Source organism: Ovis canadensis, chromosome 8 (genome assembly GCF_042477335.2).
Source record: "Ovis canadensis isolate MfBH-ARS-UI-01 breed Bighorn chromosome 8, ARS-UI_OviCan_v2, whole genome shotgun sequence".
NCBI classification, from domain to species: domain Eukaryota; kingdom Metazoa; phylum Chordata; class Mammalia; order Artiodactyla; family Bovidae; genus Ovis; species Ovis canadensis.
In genome coordinates, this window is record NC_091252.1 from 83,885,425 (window position 1) to 83,900,685 (window position 15,261).

Genomic DNA, 15,261 nt, shown 5'->3' on the forward strand with positions numbered 1-15,261 from the left:
GGCTTTTCCTCTATCTTTTCTGCTCATTTTCTTCTATCTTAGCCAATCCTCTTTGTTTTTTCTTCTTCCCCTTTGAACCTAATCTATTTATTATTCTCCAACTTCCTAAGCATGGCTTGTAAGAATAATACTAAAGACACCCTGTTTTTGAGGAAACTAAGTAGTGATATAACAAAAACTAATGCCATCATCTGCTAATTTTTAAAAGGGCCCAACTGTGCTCGCTTCGGCAGCACATATACTAAAATTGGAACGATACAGAGAAGATTAGCATGGCCGCTGCGCAAGGATGACACGCAAATTCGTGAAGCGTTCCATATTTTTAGAAGACATACGGATGGATAACAAACACATGAAAAGATGCTCAACATCACTCATTATTAGAGAAATGCAAATCAAAACCACAATGAGGTACCACTTCACACCAGTCAGAATGGCTGCGATCCAAAAATCTGCAAGCAATAAATGCTGGAGAGGGTGTGGAGAAAAGGGAACCCTCCTACACTGTTGGTGGGAATGCAAACTAGTACAGCCACTATGGAGAACAGTGTGGAGATTCCTTAAAAACTTGCAAATAGAACTACCTTATGACCCAGCAATCCCACTTCTGGGCATACACACCGAGGAAACCAGAATTGAAAGAGACACATGTACCCCAATGTTCATCGCAGCACTGTTTATAATAGCCAGGACATGGAAACAACCTAGATGTCCATCAGCAGATGAATGGATAAGAAAGCTGTGGTACATATACACAATGGAGTATTACTCAGCCGTTAAAAAGAATTCATTTGAATCAGTTCTGATGAGATGGATGAAACTGGAGCCGATTATACAGAGTGAAGTAAGCCAGAAAGAAAAACACCAATACAGTATACTAACATATATATGGAATTTAGGAAGATGGCAATGATGACCCTGTATGCAAGACAGGGAAAGAGACACAGATGTGTATAACGGACTATTGGACTCAGAGGGAGAGGGAGAGGGTGGGATGATTTGGGAGAATGACATTCTAACATGTATACTATCATGTGAATTGAATCGCCAGTCTATGTCTGACGCAGGATGCAGCATGCTTGGGGCTGGTGCATGGGGATGACCCAGAAAGATGTTATGGGGAGGGAGGTGGGAGGGGGGTTCATGTTTGGGAATGCATGTAAGAATTAAAGATTTTAAAATTTAAAAAATAAAAAACTAAAAAAAAAAAAAGAAATCTAAAAATAAAATAAAAGGGCCCAACTAACCCCTTCTGGATTATTGTAAAAGTCACCATTTCTCTTTGTCCCTTCTCTGCAAGATAAAATAAAACATTTATAATCTAATTTATAACACCTAATGGACCAGGGGAGCACCAGTACATTACTACAGACACTGAACTTGGCCACTCGAAGAACTCACAGTCTTGCTGGAAAGATAGACAGTGGCAATTCAGAATGACAAATTCTCTAGTAAAAGTTATCACTGTAAGGGGTAAGTAGTAAGGGAATAGTGGATGCCAGGTGCAGTGGTTATTACTTTTATATTTGAAGAAAAGTATTTTTCAATGTCTCCTTTGAGATAGGTTAAGGTTAAAATGGTGAAATATGAGCTGGATTAGAGAAATGTTAAGACAGTCTGCAGCTGGCTGGCTAACTAGACCCAAAGGATATTAATGAATAGTCAGTTAACCTGTATAGATTTCTAGTGGTAGACCACAAGGCTCTGCGCCCTTGTCTTATTCAACTTTTGTATTAGTGGTTTAGTAAAGTCATAGAAGGTGTACTCATAAATGTATGCAGCAGATACACACCTGTCAAAAACAACTAATTTAAATGGTAATGGAATTTATCATGATCTCAATATGCTGGAATATGGCATCAAAATAAGTCAGATCCAACTTAAAAGGGAAGAAGCCTTCGTTTATGATTGTACTGTTGTATCCTCATAAGCACTCTTATTTTGTGCTGATTATATCCATTTCTCTTCTTGCAACTAAGGGATCCCCAACTGAGACAGCTGATAACATCAAGTTCTCAGGGGACCTAACCTGAAGGAACTGTGGAGCTGCTAGGGGAGTGGACGAGGGGAGTAGATTGGACTCAATGCCCTCTTACACAGGCAAGGAAAGTGTGTTAATCGATTTTGTTTGAAGTTGAAAGTAGCATGAATAAAACTAAAAAACAAACAAAACGCATTGGATGTGATATTTTCAAATCCCAGAGATAACCCTACTTGCAGCGTAGGTGGAGCCTCGTGCTCCCGGCAGGGCGAAGTCTGCCTCTCTCAGTCTCCTGACTTTATTTCCTGTGTGCTGCATTTATTCTTAGATTGGTTCTCAGTGTATGGTGACAAGTGTGACCCTCAACGTCTATGACTCATATTCTTCTAAATTAGCAGAATGAAAATGCTTTTCCCATTGGTTTCCAGCAGAGCCCTAAAATGGACTCTCATTGACCTGGCTTAGGTCACATCCCTACAGCAATCACTGTGGACAGGGTGGGGTGGCCATATGTGGATCATGTGCCAGTTCTTGCTTTCGAAGGGTTAGTAGCAGCAGATAGGATTATTTCTATTTAAACCACATGAGGTAGGTTCCCATATGAAGAGGAACCGTATGAATAAAAGCAAAGGGAAATGGATACCAGAAAGGCAAACACAACAGATATTCACCCTGGAGGTAATGTTGCCACTGTACTATTCACAATAATACTGAATAAGACTGGATGGGAAATGAAGAAGAACTGAGATGAAAAGACTAAGAGGAGGCATGAGAGCTGTTTAAAAGCTTGTGAAGAGTGAAGAATCTTCCTGGAGAAGAGGGCACTGACTTGATTTCCTATATTCAGAGGATAGAAATAATGTAATCATGTTATTGGATAGAAGATTCTGGGTAACTAGTTTTAGTTCAATACGTGAAAAAAATTTATAATGACTTACATTGTCCAATCCAGATCGGTCACTGAGCAAGCTCTTCCCAAAAGAAGGGGCTGATCAAGAATTCTTGCTAATGAAGAACCTTCCATTGGTTGGAAGTTGAAAACCACCAAGGTTGTCTATTTTAAGTTCCTGTAACTCTTTGATTTTAAGTGATACATCAGGCATCCAATGCATTACCCAGGTAGCTTTGTTGGAATCCAGCTATTTCAAATTGCCAAAGCCCATTGAAATTTGAACCCTCTGGCCAAGCTGATTAGAAGTACCTGTATACATGGGTATGTGTCAGCATTTGTATAACTTGAGATTCTGTTTATAAATACTTTGATTATCTTATGATTAAAGGAAGTTGATGAAAAGGAAGGAAGAATAGTTTTTTTAAGTTCTGTAATGAGTGGGTCTGGTGAGTTTGGAAAATTCCGTAATGTTTCTCTCATTCACTTATAGTCTCTGAATGATGATAATGATAATGATTATAGTTTTCATTTATTGAATGATCACTTTTTAATAGCTAACATGTATTGCTATTACTAAAAACTAGCTGATATCATTTACTGGGAGTGATTCCATATTCTTTACTTGTATCATCTCATTTAATACTCATAAGACCCCTATAAAGCAGACACGAGGATTGTTGTCATGTAATAAACGAGCAGATGGAGGTGCAAAGTTTACTAATTTGTCAAGCTCATATAGTGTAAGAAGCAGTACTGCGATATACCAAACATGGTTTCATATTTATTATCTTCTTTAAATCACAGAACAGTCCTATGAAAAAGATATAAATAGTTCCATTTTTAGAATGATGACAATAAATATGCAGAAGTCAATCTTGACTCACAGACTTAGAGAATGAACTTAGGGTTGCCAGGAGGAGGAATGGAGGGAAGGGATAATTAAAGAGCTTGGGATTGACAAGTATGCACTGCTATATTTAAAATGGGTAACAAATAAAGTACTACTGTATAGCACAGGGAACTCTGCTCAGTGTTATGTGGCAGCCTGGATGGGAGGGGAGTTGAGAGGGGGAATGTATAAATGTTTATGTATGGCTGAGTCCCTTTGCTGTCCATCTGAAAGTATCACAACATTGTTAATCGGCTATACTCCAGTATAAAATTTACTAAGTTAAATAAAAGTCACTTGTTTAAGGCCATGTCACCTAGCTATCTAGAAGCAATTGGAACTGGAGTCAAGCTGCCTCTAAAACTTGTACTGTGCTTTCTTTCATGTTATGGAATATACAATGGCCAATGCAGCCCTGCCCGAGTTGGTCTTGGACTCTGCTGTGAACTACTGTCTTTTCTTTGGGGCAGCTTCTACCACACTGCCCCCTGCTGACCTCAGAGTGTAGCTGGTGTCATCAAGAGTCACCTCAGCTCCTCTGGGATTCCAGAGAGTGGCAAGAAAATCCTCAAAAGTTCCTCATCTGCCTTGTCTTCACATTGTTAGTTCTTTAGGTGATACCACAGTTCCTTTGATTCTTGGTTTTCAGGTATTTCCTCCAAGAGCAGAGTTTCTTCACTTACTGTCACTAGGGACCATTAGGGAAAGGAACTGGGGAATCATTTTCCTGGAGCGTAAGTTTATGAAGCAGTTGGCAAGGATTAGGAGAATGGAGTGCAAGGTTAGTGAACATGACTTAACCGTCTTAGGATGTCAAATCCATTGAAATTTTAATCCTGTTCAGAAGAAAAGCATCTGGCTATCCAGGGGCCTCTGTATCTTTATAATTAATCTTTTGATGGATCTGAGATGTGAAGTTGTATCATGAAGATCAAGAATTCAAGAAAAAGAGACTTCTCTGTTGGGTCCAGTGGTTAAGAATTCTGCCTTCCAATGCAGAGGACGTGGGTTTGATCCCTGGTCGGGGAACTAAGATCCCACATGCCACAGAGGAACTAAGCAACTAAGACCCAGCACAGCCAAGAAACAAAATAATCTCCCTCATAACATCAGAATGTATACACATGTATAGAATCTCTTCTAAAGTATGTATGCAAAAAAAAAAGTATGTATACAGAATCTCCATTTGTCTGTCTAATCTCTGTATATCTTACTCCATCTTTTATTTTTTATTTTATTTTTTTAAAATATTACACTATCTTGATATTCCTTTTTGAAAAGTTGTAATATGATAAAGTCCTTTTACTTTGTTCTTTTTAAAATATAAATTTATTTATTTTAATTGGAGGTTAATTACTTTACAATATTGTTTTGGTTTTGCCATACCTCAACATGAATCCGCCACAGGTATACACGTGTTCCCCATCCTGAGCCCCCCTCCCTCCTCCCTCCTTGTACCATCCCTCTGGGTCATCCCAGTGCACCAGCCCCAAGCATCCAGTATCATGCATCGAACCTGGACTGGTGATTCATTTCATATATGATATTATACATGTTTCAATGCCATCTTTTAATCTACACTTCATACATTTTGTTATGCTAAGTACAATGACGTTTCCCAGTGAACATTCTGGAAACAGCTCTACAATGGTAGTAGTGACAGGGTCATTCCTGAAATGATGCCAGGGGAAGAGGGTCCTGAGTGAATCAGCAAAGGAAATAGCACAGTCCATGTGGAGAACTGGACCAAGGTCGTGGCTGGAAAGGCAGCAAGCCTGGGGAGCAAGAACAGAACAGAAATAATTAGAGAATCAACTGTGATGTTAGCTCCCAGATAATGATAAGGCCCCTAACAGATCTGTCAAAAAAGCATGATTTCAGCTGCATTTTGCATTTGTATTTGTTTCGTGTTATAATTTTCATCAAGATAGAAAATAAAAGCAAAGAAAATGTATGAGCTCTTTGTAACAGTTTTTCCTTTGTCCCATTTCTGGTCCAGATGGTATCCTTTCTGCCTGGGCTTGCTTCTTCTCATGGCAATTTTCTCAAAATGAGACTCAGTTCAGAACTTCCAAGGGAAGGAATAAACAAATGCACAGTAATTCAGAGACTCCATGCAAATACAATCTCAGCCACACAGAGTTTAGCTTCATCTGTTGCTGTTATCAGATGAATCTTGGCTGCTGCTTTTACAGTGAGGCTGTCCAGGTCTCAGAGGCAATCCCCATTATAGGACCTTGGAGGCCCAGCCAGTGACCTCAGAGAGCACAAATGTTGTTTGGTCCATGATGTCTTTCAACAGTGTTTCCCGGAATCATGAAGGAAGAGAGCTCAAAGACCAAACTGGAGGTTATTTATCTAGAATTGATAACCAGGCTGGAAGAGCCGCACCCACCAGGCAATGGTACAGAGAACTTCCCGGAATCAGCTGACAAATGAACGATACTTTACTAACTTAATCTCACCTTAAATCACTGGGCTCTTTGGTCAGAATAGTTTCACACTTTCTCTTTTCAGTATTTGTCTCATACATGTGTATGTATAGCTGAGTCCCTTTGCTGTTCACCTGAAATTACCTCAACATTGTTAACTGGCTATATCCTGATATGAAATAAAAAGTTTAAAGTTAAAAATCTTCAGAGGTCCTAAAGCCTCATTTTGGGGGGCTGTGCTGGGGGGGGGGTCTTTGCTGCTGTGATGGCTTTTCTCTAGTTGCGGCGAGCGGGAGCTACTCTCTAGCTGTGGTGCTCACACTTGTCATTTCAGTGGCTTCTCTTGTTGTGGAGGATGGGCTCTAGGGCACATGGGCTCCAGTAGTTACAGCAAGTGGACTCAATAGTTGCCACTCCTGGGCTCTAAAGCACGGGCTCAATAGTTGTAGCATAAGGCTTACTTGCTCTGCAGCACGTGGGGTCTTCCTGGATCGTGGATCGAACTCGTGTCTCCTACAATGACAGGTGAATTCTTTACCACTGAAGCTCCAGGGAAGCCCTAAGGCATTCTTTTGTTTTGTTTTGTTTACAGGAGATACGGTTTACAGGTATCACTGGCAAAATAATATAGTGGAAATAAAACTGCTAATTTATGTTACTCAAAACAAGCTGTTAACCTATGAGTAACTTATGAGTAACATTAACCTGAAATTTCTCATAAAGCTCCTTGTTCAACCTTGTTCACTTATGCAGAGGTCTAGCGCTACCACCATGAGTAATTGCCACTTCCTGCACGTCATCCGCCTCCAATATTAATTTACTTCCCTCATCTACAATGAAGTTCAGATGCAGAATGAAAAGAGCGTTGAGGAGCAGAGAGAAACAAGTAGCTCCAGACTGGATTTACAAGGGGACTCTGCCCTCTGCTGTGTGGTACTCTCATGCGTGGGACAGGGTGAACTGGTTCAAAGGGACAGTGGTGGATTAGAAGTTACAATGGATGTACTGTGGATGAAAAGGAGAAACGAAATGGAGAAGTGTCAAAATGTAGTTCTGTATACTGATTCTTCAGTAAATTCCAATGTATTCAAGTGCTGACTGTATGCTTCGCATCACGTTCAAACATCAGCATGGTAACATTTCCCTAGGGAGTTTCAGTGGCTTGCACGCTACTGAACCTTCTAGATAAGTCTGCATTTTATTTAATATCGCATGTGACTATGATGTAGATGGTCAATGAGACATCCTTCAAAATGCTATCTTGGGCATCATTTGGAACTTGTGGTGCAGTGGTAAAGAATCTGCCTGCCAATACAGGAGACACAAGAGAGGCAGATTCTATTCCTGGGTCAGGAAGATCCTCAGGAGTAGGAAATGGAAACCAACTCCAGTATTCTTGCTTGGAAAATCTCATGGACAGAGGACCCTAGTGGGCTACTATCCATGGGGTCACAAAGAGTTGGACATGGCAGAGCCCACCAGCCATAGAAAAAAATAATTTTATCATCCTTTATTTTGGTGTATGTGACTTAGTAATGAAATTTACTATTTAATAAGTGATTAGCTTCCCTTGTGGCTCATCTGGTAATCTGCCTGCAATGTGGGAGACCTGGCTTTGATCCCTGGATTGGGAAGATTCCCTGGAGAAGGGAAAGGCTACCCACTCCAGTATTCTGGCCTGGAAAATTCCATGGGGTCACAAATTGTCGGACCCAACTGAGCATTTTCATTTTCACTTTATCCAATAGTATCTTTTTTGTTGTTGTTGTTAATCATAACAAAAGGTATTACAAGGGGAATCAGTTATAAAAGCCATTGAAAATAGTGGAGGTGGTGGTGGTTTTGTCGTTATGTCATATCCAACCCTTGTGACCCCATGGACTGTAGCCTGCCAAGATCCTGTGTCCATGGGATTTCCTAGGCAAGAATATTGGAGTGGGTTGCCATTTCCTTCTCTAGGGGATCTTCCTGACCCAGGGATCGAACCCACATCTCTTGAATTGCAGTCAGATTCTTTACCACTGAACCACCAGGGAAGCCTGTAGAAAATAGTACTTGAACATAAATAATTTGAAAATGCAGGTGAGAAAGATTGTGTTATCTTGGAGAAGCCAGAATGAGGCAGGATGGGGGATAGTTAGTAATAGTCAAGTTCACTGAGCGTCTGGCTGTATCAGGGGCTCCAAATGCAGGCAGGGGTTCAGTGTCTGTTTAGGCATGAATAGGCTCTAATTTATTCTGAGGCAAAACAGAAATCCCAACTCAAGATGAAAAAAATAGCCTGTTGCTACAGTTGACTTCTGTTGGCTTGGTCACAGTTATGGGTGTTGTCACCCCAGAAAAAGGAAATAATTTTTGCTTGTCTATTTATGAAGAGTTTTCACATAGATTATGAAACTGAAGCCTCAAAGAGTTCTGTAAAATGGTTATCATTTCCCAGTTTGGTTGCTGCTGCTAAGTTGCTTCAGTCGTGTCCGACTCTGTGCGACCCCATAGATGGCAGCCCACCAGGCTCCCCATCCCTGGGATTCTCCAGACAAGAACACTGGAGTGGGTTGCCATTTCCTTCTCCAGTGCGTAAAAGTGAAAAGTGAAAGTGAAGTCGCTCAGTTGTGTCAGACTCCTTGCGACCCCGTGGACTGCAGCCCTCTAGGCTCCTCTGCCCATGGGATTTTCCAGGCAAGAGTACTGGAGTAGGGGGCCATCTCCTTCTCTGCCCAGTTAGGTTAAGGAATATCAATTGTAACAAAAAGTTTCCATTCAAACTCAGGTGTCCTGACTTCAAATTTAGTGCCTGGAATCTAGTTATGCTATGCCCTTGGGAGATAGCTGTATATTAATTGTTTAGGTCAATGTTAAATTTCTCCAGAACTGAACAAAATTGGGAAGAGCTATTGTTGTTGTTGTTATTTTTCAGTTGCTAAGTTGTGTTGGACTCTTTGTGATGCCATGGACTGCAGCATGCCAAGCTCCTCTATTCTCCACTATGATGACCTATATTGAGTTATTCTTAAGGTTGGTAACTTCTGTTGAAATTAAGGTTTACTTTGCAATAGAAATTGCTAATAATTTTGTAAATCTAGTTAACAGGACCATTTGAATACTGTTTTTACCTAAAACATTATTTACCTAAACATGTTTTGCAACATCATTTCCTGGAATCCAGTTGTTTAAATAACTGCACCATAGTAAACACATGAGTGTAATTTTGCTAAAGAGTTTATTTTAACCAGAAGCAATCACATTGGTTAATTACTAAAACGATGATGTAATCCTTAGGGGGAAAGTACTTAAATATGACATTTGAAAAGCTTTTCTAAACATCAGTGTTAAACCTTTAAACTAGAGAGAAAAACTAGAGGTTTTTAACACTGGGGAAATAACAATCATGTAATTCTTATAGATCATACAGCTCTGAAATAAAATAAATAGTGTGAAATAAAGGCAGGGAGTTTGATAAATTATGACCCCCCTTTAGGGACAAAAAGATTTATTTTGACAGCATTTTTATTTGTATCAATTGTTCTAATAAAGATAATATTCATATTTAAAAATTATGAGGTTCTGATTTTTCTCCTTTTTGGAACATACCTGTTGAATAAGACAATTAAAAAAACCTTACAGAGCCCTCCTAAATGGAGGCTTTTTGTAAAATTTTATATATTTTTTTAATTGAAGGATAATTGCTTTGCACAATTTTGTTGTGTTCTGTCAAACATCAGCATGAATCAGCTATAGGTATACGTATGTCCCCTCCCTCCTGAACGTCCCTCCATCTCCCTCCCCATCCCACCCCTCTAGGTTGATACAGAGCCCCTGCTTGGGTTCCCTGAGATATACAGCGATTTCCCATTGGCTATCTGTTTTACATACGCCCAACAAAACAAGAGAAGACTCTACACATGGACATCACCAGATGGTCAACACCGAAATCAGATTCATTATATTCTTTACAGCCAAAGATGGAGAAGGTCTATACAGTCAGCAAAAACAAGACCGAGAGCTGACTGTGGCTCAGATCATGAACTCCTTATTGCCAAATTCAGACTGAAATTGAAGAAAGTAGGGAAAACCACTAGACCATTCAGGTATGACCTAAATCAAATCCCTTATGATTATACAGTGGAAGTGAGAAATAGATTTAAGGGACTAGATCAGATAGACAGAGTGCCTGATGAACTATGGAATGAGGTTCGTGACGTTGTTCAGGAGACAGGGATCAAGACCATCTCCATGGAAAAGAAATGCAAAAAAGAAAAATGGCTGTCTGGGGAGACCTTACAAATAACTGTGAAAAGAAGAGAACTGAAAAGCAAAGAAAAGGAAAGACATAAGAGAAAAGGGAAGATATAAGTATCTGAATGCAGAGTTCCAAAGAATAGCAAGGAGAGATAAGAAAGCCTTCCTCAGCAGGGAATGCAAAGAAATAGAGGAAAACAACAGAATGGGAAGGACTAGAGATCTCTTCAAGAAAACTAGAGATACCAAGGGAACATTTCATGCAAAGATGGTCTCGATAAAGGACAGAAATGGTACAGACCTAACAGAAGCAGAAGATATTAAGAAGAAATGGCAAGAATACACAGAAGAACTGTACAAAAAAGATCTTCATGACCAAGATAATCACGATGGTGTGATCATTCACCTAGAGCCAAACATCCTGGAATGTGAAGTCAAGTGGGCCTTACGAAGCATCACTACGAACAAAGCTAGTGGAAGTGATGGAATTCCAGTTTAGCTATTTCAAATCCTGAAAGTTGATGCTGTGAAAGTGCTGCACCTCAATATGCCAGCAAATTTGGAAAATTCAGCAGTGGCCACAGGACTGGAAAAGGTCAGTTTTCATTCCAATCCCGAAAAAAGGCAATACCAAAGAATGCTCAAACTACTGCACAATTGCACTCATCTCACACGCTAGTAAAGTAATGCTCAAAATTCTCCAAGCTAGGCTTTAACAGTACGTGAACTGTGAACTTCCAGATGTTCAAGCTGGTTTTAGAAAAGGCAGAGGAACCAGAGATCAAATTGCCAACATCCGCTGGATCATGGAAAAAGCAACAGTTCCAGAAAAACATCTATTTCTGCTTTATTGACTATGCCAAAGCCTTTGACTGTGTGGATCACAATAAACTGTGGAAAATTCTGAAAGAGATGGGAATACCAGACCCCCTGGTATTCTTTAGGAACCTATATGCAGGTCAGGAAGCAACAGTTAGAACTGGACATGGAACAACAGACTGGTTCCAAACAGGAAAAGGAGTACGTCAAGGTTGTATATTGTCACCCTGCTTATTTAACTTCTACGCAGAGTACATCATGAGAAATGCTGGGCTGGAAGAAGCACAAGCTGGAATCAAGATTGCTGGGAGAAATATCAGTCACCTCAGATATGCAGCTGCCACCACCCTTATGGCAGAAAGTGAAGAGGAGCTAAAAAGCCTCTTGATGGAAGTGAAAGAGGAGAGTGAAAAAATTCAACATTCAGAAAACGAAGATCATGGCATCTGGTCCCATCACTTCATGGGAAGTAGATGGAGAAACAGTAGAAATAGTGTCAGACTATTTTGGGAGGCTCCAAAATCACTGCAGATGGTGATTGCTGCCATGAAATTAAAAGACGCTTACTTCTTGGAAGAAAAGTTATGACCAACCTAGATAGCATATTGAAAAGAAGAGACATTACTTTGCCAACAAAGGTCTGTCTAGTCAATGCTGTGGTTTTTCCAGTGGTCATGTATGGATGTGAGAATCGGACTGTGAAGAAGGCTGAGCGCCACAGAATTGATGCTTTTGAACTGTGGTGTTGGAGAAGACTCTTGAGAGTCCCTTGGACTGCAAGGAGATCCAACCAGTCCATTCTAAAGGAGATCAGTCCTGGGTGTTCTTTGGAAGGACTGATGCTAAAGCTGAAACTCCAGTACTTTGGCCACCTCATGTGAAGAGCTGACTCATTGGAAAAGACTCTGAAGCTGGGAAGGATTGGGGGCAGGAGAAGAAGGGGGCAAAGAGGATGAGATGGCTGGATGGCATCACCAACTCAATGGACGTGAGTTTGAGTGAACTCCGGGAGTTGGTGATGGACAGGGAGGCCTGGCGTGCTGCAATTCATGGGGTCACAAAGAGTCGGACACGACTGAGCGACTGAACTGAACTGAACTAAATGTAAGTTTTCATGTTATTCTTCATACATCTCATTCTCACCCATACCCCATGTCTAAATGGAGGCATTTAGAAAATATGCCTGCATTTTTTTTCTGCCAAACCTTGGTGGCTTAAAATATAAGAGACTGAGGTTATCATAATATTAATTGAGCAAAAATATAATAATGCACTTGAAAACTCCTGGCACATAGTAGATCCTCCATAATCAAGCATTAAATTCTTCATGGAGCTGGAAATTTATGGGAAAAAAGGAATTTGTTTGGAATCTTAGTTTCAGAAGTCTCTTTTGGGGGCATTTGTGTTTTTATTTTATTTTGAAATTAATTTATTTATCTTAATTGGAGGCTAATTACTTTACAATATTGTAGTGGTTTTTGGCATACATTGACATGAATCAGCCATGGGTGTACATGTGTTCCCCATCCAGAACCCCCCTCCCACTTCCCTGCTCATCCTATCCTCCAGGTGCTCATGCCCTGAGTACCCTGTCTCATGCATCAAACCTGGACCGGTGATCTGCTTCACATATGATAATATACACGTTTCACCATTACCCTCTCAAATCATCCCACCCTCACCTTCTCCCACAGAGTCCAAAAGACTGTTCTTTACATCTGTGTCTCTTTTGCTGTCTTGTATATAGGGTCATTGTTACCATCTTTCTAAATTCCATATATATATATATGCATTAGTATACTGTATCGGTGTTTTTCTTTCTGACTTACTTCACTCTGTATAATAGGTTCCAGTTTCAACCGCCTCATTAGAACTGATTCAAATGCATTCTTTTTAATGGCTGAGTAATATTCCATTGTGTATATGTACCACAGCTTTCTTATCCATTTGTCTGCTGATGGACATCTAGGTTGCTTCCATGTCCTGGCTATTGTAAACAGCTATGATGAACACTGAGATAAACATGTGTTCTCCTTCGATTCTAGTTTCCTTGGTGTGAATGCCCAGCAGTGGGATTGCTGGGTTGTATGGCAGTTCTGTTTCCAGTTTTCTAAGGAATCTCTACACTGTTCTCCATAGTGGCTGTACTAGTTTGCATTCCCACCGACAGTGTAAGAGGGTTCCATTTTCTCTGCACCCTCTCCAGCATTTATTATTTGTAGACTTTTTGATAGCAGTCATTCTGACTGGTGTGAGGTGGTACCTCATTGTGGTTTTGATTTCATTTCTTTGATAATGAGTGATGTTGAGCATCTTTTCTTTTCTTTTCAAATTTTGAAATCAGGGCATTTGATCCCCTCTCTTTTTTTATTTTTTAAAATTTATTTATTTTAATTGGAGGTTAATTAATTTACAATATTGTATTGGTTTTGCCATACCTCAACATAAATATGCCACAGGTATACACGTGTTCCCCATCCTGAACCTCCCTCTCTCCTCCCTCCCTGTGCCATCCCTCTGGCTCGTCTCAGTGCACCAGCCCCAAGCATCCACTATCATGCATCGGACCTGGACTGGCGATTCATTTCATATATGATATTATACATGACCCACCTCCCAGAATATTGGAAATAAAAGCAAAAATAAACAAATGGGATCTAATTAAAATTAAAAGCTTCTGCACAACAAAGGAAAATATAAGCAAGGTGAAAAGACAGCCTTCTGAATGGGAGAAAATAATAGCAGATGAAGCAACTGACAAACAACTAATCTCAAAAATATACAAGCAACTTCTGCAGCTCAATTCCAGAAAAATAAACGACCCAATCAAAAAATGGGCCAAAGAACTAAATAGACATTTCTCCAAAGAAGACATACAGATGGCTAACAAACACATGAAAAGATGCTCAACATCACTCATTATTAGAGAAATGCAAATCAAAACCACAATGAGGTACCACTTCACACCAGTCAGAACGGCTGCGATCCAAAAATCTGCAAGCAATAAATGCTGGAGAGGGTGTGGAGAAAAGGGAACCCTCCTACACTGTTGGTGGGAATGCAAACTAGTACAGCCACTATGGAGAACAGTGTGGAGATTCCTTAAAAAATTGCAAATAGAACTACCTTATGACCTAGCAATCCCACTGCTGGGCATACACACGAAGGAAACCAGAATGGAAAGAGACACATGTACCCCAATGTTCATCGCAGCACTGTTTATAATAGCCAGGACATGGAAACAACCTAGATGTCCATCAGCAGATGAATGGATAAGAAAGCTGTGGTACATATACACAATGGAGTATTACTCAGCCATTAAAAAGAATTCATTTGAATCAGTTCTGATGAGATGGATGAAACTGGAGCTGATTATACAGAGTGAAGTAAGCCAGAAAGAAAAACACCAATACAGTATACTAACACATATATATGGAATTTAGGAAGATGGCAATGACGACCCTATATGCAAGACAGGAAAAAAGACACAGATGTGTTAACGGACTTTTGGACTCAGAGGGAGAGGGAGAGGGTGGGATGATTTGGGAGAATGGCATTCTAACATGTATACTATCATGTAAGAATTGAATCGCCAGTCTATGTCTGACGCAGGATACAGCATGCTTGGGGCTGGTGCATGGGGATGACCCAGAGAGATGTTATGGGGAGGGAGGTGGGAGGGGGGTTCATGTTTGGGAACGCATGTAAGAATTAAAGATTTTAAAATTTAAAAAATAAAAAACTAAAAAAAAATAATAAAAAAATAAAAAATAAAACTTTTCATGAATTTGGGAAGTTTTCAAACACTAAAAAAAAAAAAAAAGGGCCAAAGAACTAAATAGACATTTCTCCAAAGAAGACATACAGATGGCTAACAAACACATGAAAAGATGCTCAACATCACTCATTATCAGAGAAATGCAAATCAAAACCACAATGAGGTACCATGTCACGCCAGTCAGAATGGCTGTGATCCAAAAGTCTACAAGCAATAAATGCTGGAGAGGGT

At 40.0% G+C, this 15,261-nt stretch overlaps 1 non-coding gene across 1 annotated transcript; it reads left to right on the top strand.

Annotated features, from left to right (window-relative positions):
* The first annotated feature begins 217 nt into the window (after positions 1-217).
* On the top strand, positions 218-324 carry LOC138445462 (U6 spliceosomal RNA). The gene has a single exon (XR_011258896.1). It is a non-coding gene; the product is annotated as a U6 spliceosomal RNA (small nuclear RNA).
* The last annotated feature ends 14,937 nt before the right edge of the window (positions 325-15,261 follow it).